Source organism: Diadema antillarum, unplaced genomic scaffold (assembly GCF_040938485.1).
Source record: "Diadema antillarum isolate AM-2024a unplaced genomic scaffold, OU_Dant_1.0 scf00000122, whole genome shotgun sequence".
NCBI lineage: Eukaryota > Metazoa > Echinodermata > Echinoidea > Diadematoida > Diadematidae > Diadema > Diadema antillarum.
In genome coordinates this window covers 2,297,629-2,304,254 of record NW_027271011.1, presented here as the reverse complement: position 1 = coordinate 2,304,254, position 6,626 = coordinate 2,297,629, and the positions used below count along the sequence as shown (strand labels likewise).

Here is a 6,626-nt window from a genome sequence, read left to right as displayed (position 1 = left end):
TTGAATGAAAAATCGAATGTATAGCGTAAGCCCATATATATTGTACATGGTATAGTGCGTGTAGGTATTTATCTTACATAATTGGCGAAGTCAATGGACAGGTTGGATAGCTGACTGCAAAACCCTTTGTGGCACCTTGATATGACTGAAATGTGCTTCTTCCCCACCCCCCACCCCCCCCAAAAAAAAAATCAGTAGTGTTGTTACCATGGCAACTGATCATCATTAGGTCACTCCCTGAAAATTTCAAATATTCATAATTGTAAAACGTACGAAAGTGTTGAAACATTTTGTGTGTGTGTGAAAAATGTGTCAATCTAACTAATCTATGTTTAACAATGAAACCTAAGAGTTATATAAAATTGTTTACTGTTCGGAAATGGTTGTCATGGAAACCGTGATAACAAATCACATGTTACTGGGAAAAATTACGATACCAATCTCCCATCCTGCATACTCACCCCTTCCCCCGAGAATGCTTTGGAATTCGTAATGCTATATAGTTTGCATTCTCAGGCCCTGAAACGGAGCCCTGCAAGGGATAGGCACGAAATCACTTTTACTTTTGTAATGTTCTAAGGCGAGGTGTTTGCATTTTATTTTGATTTATTCTCACGCAGAAGACTTATACTAAATGTTTCTTTTATGATGGTTGATTGTTGACATGAACGTTGTTTGGAACGCACACTTAGTCGGCGACATAAAAATGTTATTATGTATCCCGGATTTGTGTGAAAAAGTAAGGCAAATATCACCCTCAAAAGAGAAAATAAGAAGCGAAAAGGAAGTAGAAGTGAAATGCGTACAATGCAATAACAGCTTTATTTCCCCTTCCCATCATTAAATCGGTTATATCATCGAGTCTATATTGCAGATTATATTAATCCTTGGCCAAGTTCTATGTCCTTGGAGCAGACATGTAACAACTTGTTTGTTTGCAATTCGATTTTTTTTTTCTATATTATCGCAAATTTGTGAAAAAAAAATCATTTCAGTTATCACCAACACTCTAAATTCCCAGTCAACCAACAAAACGTACTACACAATGTGCACACGCCCGCAACCACCGTCTCAAACAGCGTTCACGAATGAAATACAGTAAACAGTAAACGAGGCAATTTCTCTTTTTTAAAGCAATGATTTGCCATTAGCGTACATTTATTACAATAGCAGCACTTGACATCTATGTTGCTGGTTACCAAAATGCTGATTAGAATACCATACACAGTAAGAACATGCTTGAATCCTGCAAAATATATATAATTATTTCTCTTCAACAGTATTTCGTTTTGAAAGGTAAAGAACCTCAGTCTCCATTTGTGGACATCTAAAAACAAACAAAAAAATCCATCTGAAAGCAATCTTCTTAAATGATTAAAAGCTTTAGAAAAGAATGAGTCCTCAGTGAAAATGTCTTTCATGAACAAATCTCTGTGATATACATCAAAAGAGTTTGAAAAACAATACAAATTGCGCTGACTACATTAACTGCATTGACAGCCTCAATTTTTTTTTTTAATGTGACATATACTATAATGTGTCCAGCATCACAAACGTTACACCAGTTAGAAAAACAAAATGTTCTCTTTAAGCAATATTTCAATATCTCTATCTTTTAAAAAATTTGTGGTTACATATCCTAGCTAATTATGACTGTACGCTGTTGCATTGAACTTTCGTCAATGTACAACTAAATTAGAATGGTGACTGCCAAATTTTTAAAAATCTACTTTTAGTCTGATATTATTTTTGTGTTCTGCAGACCAGTGTGATAAGGTATCTGTACTGAATACTCGTCTCTCAATGAAGAAAAAAAAAATCACCTCTCCAAAATGCATGGTACCGGTATTTCCCTCTAATACTTTCCGTCATTCAAAGTACCAGAATACATTGCTGGGCCCTGAATAGCTAACATATATTACAGTATTACCAACATAATGACAATTATGGCACATGTGAAAGAAAACCTGGCAAAACATACATCTTGACCAGTACATTTTCTTTTCACTACTTCTTGTACTTGGCGTTTGGATTGAAACATTTTACTTATGTTCGTTCCTTTAAGCTACATACTATTCTTTTATATCTTAAACTAGAAAAGAAAAAACATGCTCTATGCTATTTCCCTTCAGATTCACCAACTGTTACTTTGTGAAATTTTCTCTTTTTAAGCACTTCAACGTGCAGTTTTTTTTTTCTGACTAACATGTCACATATTTTCCTCCATCTGATGAAGAAAGGCAAAGTTCACTTCCCTTTTGTTGCCCCCCCCCCCCATAAAAACAAAAACAAAAGACATTCCAATCTGAAAGGATTAAAATGTTGGCGTTTGGGCTTCAAAGGAAATAACAGGATCAATTTCCATGAACTACTAGTATGCGGCTTGTAACTGTGAGTCTCAAAGGCATGGTATAGTTTTGGTTGAGATGGAGATTCAGACTTTAACTTTTTGCAAGCAAATAAAAACAACTTATGAAATATGAAAGAGCATCAAATTCTTAGAGTAATTTGAAGTTTGTTTGATTAAAGTTCTTGGTTTTGAAACAGCCGAGAAATTTTTTTAAAAAGTGACACAGAATGATAATAATTAGAAGTGGGTGCCACCTTTATTAGGACCTCTTTGTTTTTGTACATCTCAGCCTTTTCAAAACCAATTTTTAACAAATAAATTTGGAATTCCTCTTGGTATTGTTTAATCTTTAATATTTCGTAACAGGGTTCTCATTATTTTACAAAATCTCCATATCAGCCCCCATCTCAACCAAAAGTAGGCCATCCCTCATCCCTTTAATGCTGCCATCAAAATTGGAAGTAGATCTACATCAAATCATATTGTAAATGCTCTTTGCCAAGTAGTGTTGTGCACATTTTGATATCAGGTCTTGTTTTACTTCATCACTAAGGGAAAAAAAAGAAAAAAAAAGATTAGAAAAGAAGCATTTAATCTGGATTAGTAGAAATAACTAATATATACACATGTCTTTTATATATTCAACTTCTATAATAGTTCTGAAAGCACATTGTGATTATATTTGAGAAGTTTAGATGGATGCATTCCACATGTAAGTTCAGGTTCTGATGACATCCTTCATACGGAATCTGGATGCGGACCGGATAGCCTGGCAGGGTTGTTTCTGGAGAGAGACAGAGAGAGAAAGAATGGTGTATCTGTCTTTACTTGATGAGGAAAGTGACATGGGCATTTTAATCTTTGGTGAAGACACAGTGACATATAGGCTAATAAAGACATACGGTTACTTGATTTCCTCTATATGTAGTGTTTCCTTGAAACTGTAAAGTATATTATTTTATACAGTAGATCCTAATTGTAGCAATTTAACCGTGAGTACACGATGAAATATAAAATGTAGGAAACTTTCATGATCCAAATATCCAATTCTTTCCATTAAGCTTTTTATTCCATTCAGAAGAATTTCAAGGTAGTGCTTGCCTGATACTGCAACTGGATACATTCAACACTTTCGTGCATATAATGTCCCTGTGACCTTTCACATCAATACCCTCATAACTAATCAAAGTCAAATTGCTTAGAGGTTATGGTAACTTTGCCATCCGAAGGTAAATATAATGTCATGGTAGCAATGCTCTACAGTCAATAAAAATCAGGGTTTCCCTGTAATTTACAATCAGCAGCAAAATCACAACAATAACTAAAATGCTACTTGTACAAGGCTCAGCAGGTAATCATCTCTTCTGTATAAAACCAAAGTTGAAGATGATCTGCTGAGTAAATGTTAAGTTATTGCAAGATGAGAATAGGACAGATGTGCGTGTGAATGATGACTGCAACAACATAAAAACTCCTGCAACCATCTTTGACAGAGGCTAAAAAAAAAACAATAATCAGCGTTAATTCATGTAAATCTTCGTTGTTGGAGTGATTGACTACATGCATATGCAGTACTGCATTCATTTAGCAAAACATGCGTTAATTTTCTGCCCAATGAACGATCGACAGTCAAAAATTTGGTCAAGATGTCAAAGGCTTGACAAAATATTCCAACATATTTGGGGTTTACATTTTACATGTACATGTATTATTGCTTACCTCCCACATTTCCTTTCGAAATAGAGTGCAGGATGCACAGATTAGAGGTTGGTAGTCAGGACATCTCTCTCTTTCTTTTTTTTCTCTCTCTCTCTTGTCCGTAGTTGGCTGTGGTTTGCAGGGTCCATTTTGTCCACTTTGTGCTAATTCTGGTCGAAAATACAATTAACAAAAACTTAAATAAGTTATCATTTTTATGAGTGAAACAGGATAATCATACTGCAACATAAACAAACACATTCATCATCTGAATTAGAATTAATCATCACGATCTCATGAATCCCTTAGTATGAGATTTTGGATCTTCAGGTCACTGTCAACATTAATTTGTCTTACATGTAATACATTAATCTTGTCATTGTTATCATCATCTTTGATGCTCTAAAGCCATATCTTACTGAAAATGAATTATGTAGGATGGAAGTCATCTTGACACCTGTAATTCCTGTACACAAATATTTGATTGTATCATGCTCTCATTTGTATGTGGATTAGGATATGATTTCCTTGCATAAATCGATTTGTATTCATGAGATGATATTCCTAATTTCAAATCGATGACACTTACTTCTGAGCTGGAAAGGGCATTCACATCGCAGTCAAGACATCTTTCTATCTCCCCCTCACTCTAGTGGATGTGATCTCAAACTCAGCATGTCCATTTGTTGGTGACACCTTGATAAAAATAAAGAACAATACATCACAGCATATCACCCTTACGTCATACTTAACGCAACATAATAACAATGGAAAGTTAATTGATCTGTGACTACAGACGTATTTTCATTTGTGCACACATTAAACACTTGTGCCAATTGACATGGTTGAGAAATATTTCATTACATATAATATCTTACTTGATTACATTTATGTTTGATTTTTATATGATCTCATCTTCAGTAGATAGAATACCGTTCTTTCATATGATCCTCTACAATAGAACATGCAATGAATTTACAAGAAAACAAGAATACACATCCGATCATAGATTTGCTCCCCTTATTATATAAATGGAGATACACGTGTATAAGATTATTCTCCTCTCTTTGTTTGCAAAGTATTTGTACACTGCATTGTAATGCAACTGTCAAAGCGAAAACATGCTTGTTACAATTTATTCAAATGGAATAGGAATATTTGATACTCAATGTATTTAGATTTGGCATTATTTTCAACTGGGCACTGAAGTGATACAGTTGATAATCAAACACTTAGTAAGTTAGTATTTAAAAGATATTTCAAATTAGACCGCCATTTCAACATTTACCGTTTCTTACCTTCTGGTTGTTCTGCAATTTGTTGCAGGTAGAAAGAGCTCAGTCTTTACATTTGGCAAGTCAGAATAGGCATATGTCTCTCTCTTTGGTGAAGTTTGAAGACAAGACTCAGTCTGTCCACTTGTTGGTACATCTAGCTGAAAACAGAAATCAACATGACTCAAATAATTTTTTTTTTCATCTTTAAAGCAGAGCATTATAAGCTAATAGTGAACAAAAAATAAAATCAATTTGAAATTTAATTGTTTTGAAAAGTCATCTTGACATTGACATAATTTTCTTTGTTTCCCATGCAAATCAATTATAACTAAAAATATATCTCTTTCATTAAGATGATTTTTTTTTTTTTAGCTTTTTAAAAAGTTAAAAAAGAAGAAGATATTTAGGTTTCAGTGAGTCGGTATAAATGATCCATTAAAAATGTAATATTTACATTTTTTCAAATGAACCTTTATTCTTTGAGACATTAACATAAGAAATTGGTACTTATGAGTAAAGACATTTCTAAATAGTTTCTCTTTGACTAGATCTATTTGTAAACTAGAAGAGTACATGTAAATGATTCACAGATTAGGAGAGGTTGGCAGTCAGGACTGAACACTTTCTCTCTCTCTCTCTCTCTCTTTCAGGCATATTTGAATGGCAAGATCACTTGGTTGTAGACTCGCTTTTATATAAAACACCTAGGCCTAAATCCTAGACTCTTTTTCTGAACCAACAGGTCTACAAATACCAGAAAGAGTGGAATCAACCTTAGACCTCTGCTCTAGAGACTAATATTAGCCTAGATAATTCACGTTAGAGCTAATGTTAGGATCTTCTAATGTTAGATCTAACATGAACTTTTTGATCAAAGTTAGCCTACATATATAGTATAATTATGCATAGATTTTAGAACCTCTAGATGCCTAAACTTAGGTCTAGCTAGGCCTAGTAAGCTGGGTCTTTACAACAAAACTGCCTAGATATGAGTAGTAGATTACTAGAAACCTCTAACGTTAGGTAGAATCAGTGGCCCAGATCTTGACTAAGGTTAGACCTAGATCCTAATTCCAGACGCCAGCTATTTATGCTTCAGACCCCGGCCCTAGATTTTATATTGTAGGTCTAGTATATTACTATTAGACTCTAAAACGTTGGTAGATCTACATCTACATCTTCTGTATAGTCTACAGCCCCTTGCCCTGGACCTGGCTCTAGCCCTACAAATATAAATACATCTAACCAGCGCAGTAACGTTAGTAGTAGTGGACCTGTACTGTCCACGTTATACAACTGCT

The 6,626-nt window shown here is 34.3% G+C and overlaps 1 long non-coding RNA gene across 1 annotated transcript; it reads right to left on the bottom strand.

The window, feature by feature from the left end:
• Positions 1-2,991: 2,991 nt before the first annotated feature.
• Positions 2,992-5,396, bottom strand: LOC139720117 (uncharacterized). Its single transcript, XR_011710149.1, has 4 exons — positions 5,347-5,396; positions 4,638-4,744; positions 4,070-4,218; positions 2,992-3,134 (listed from the first exon to the last, which is right to left on the bottom strand). It is a non-coding gene; the product is annotated as an uncharacterized lncRNA (long non-coding RNA).
• Positions 5,397-6,626: the final 1,230 nt, after the last annotated feature.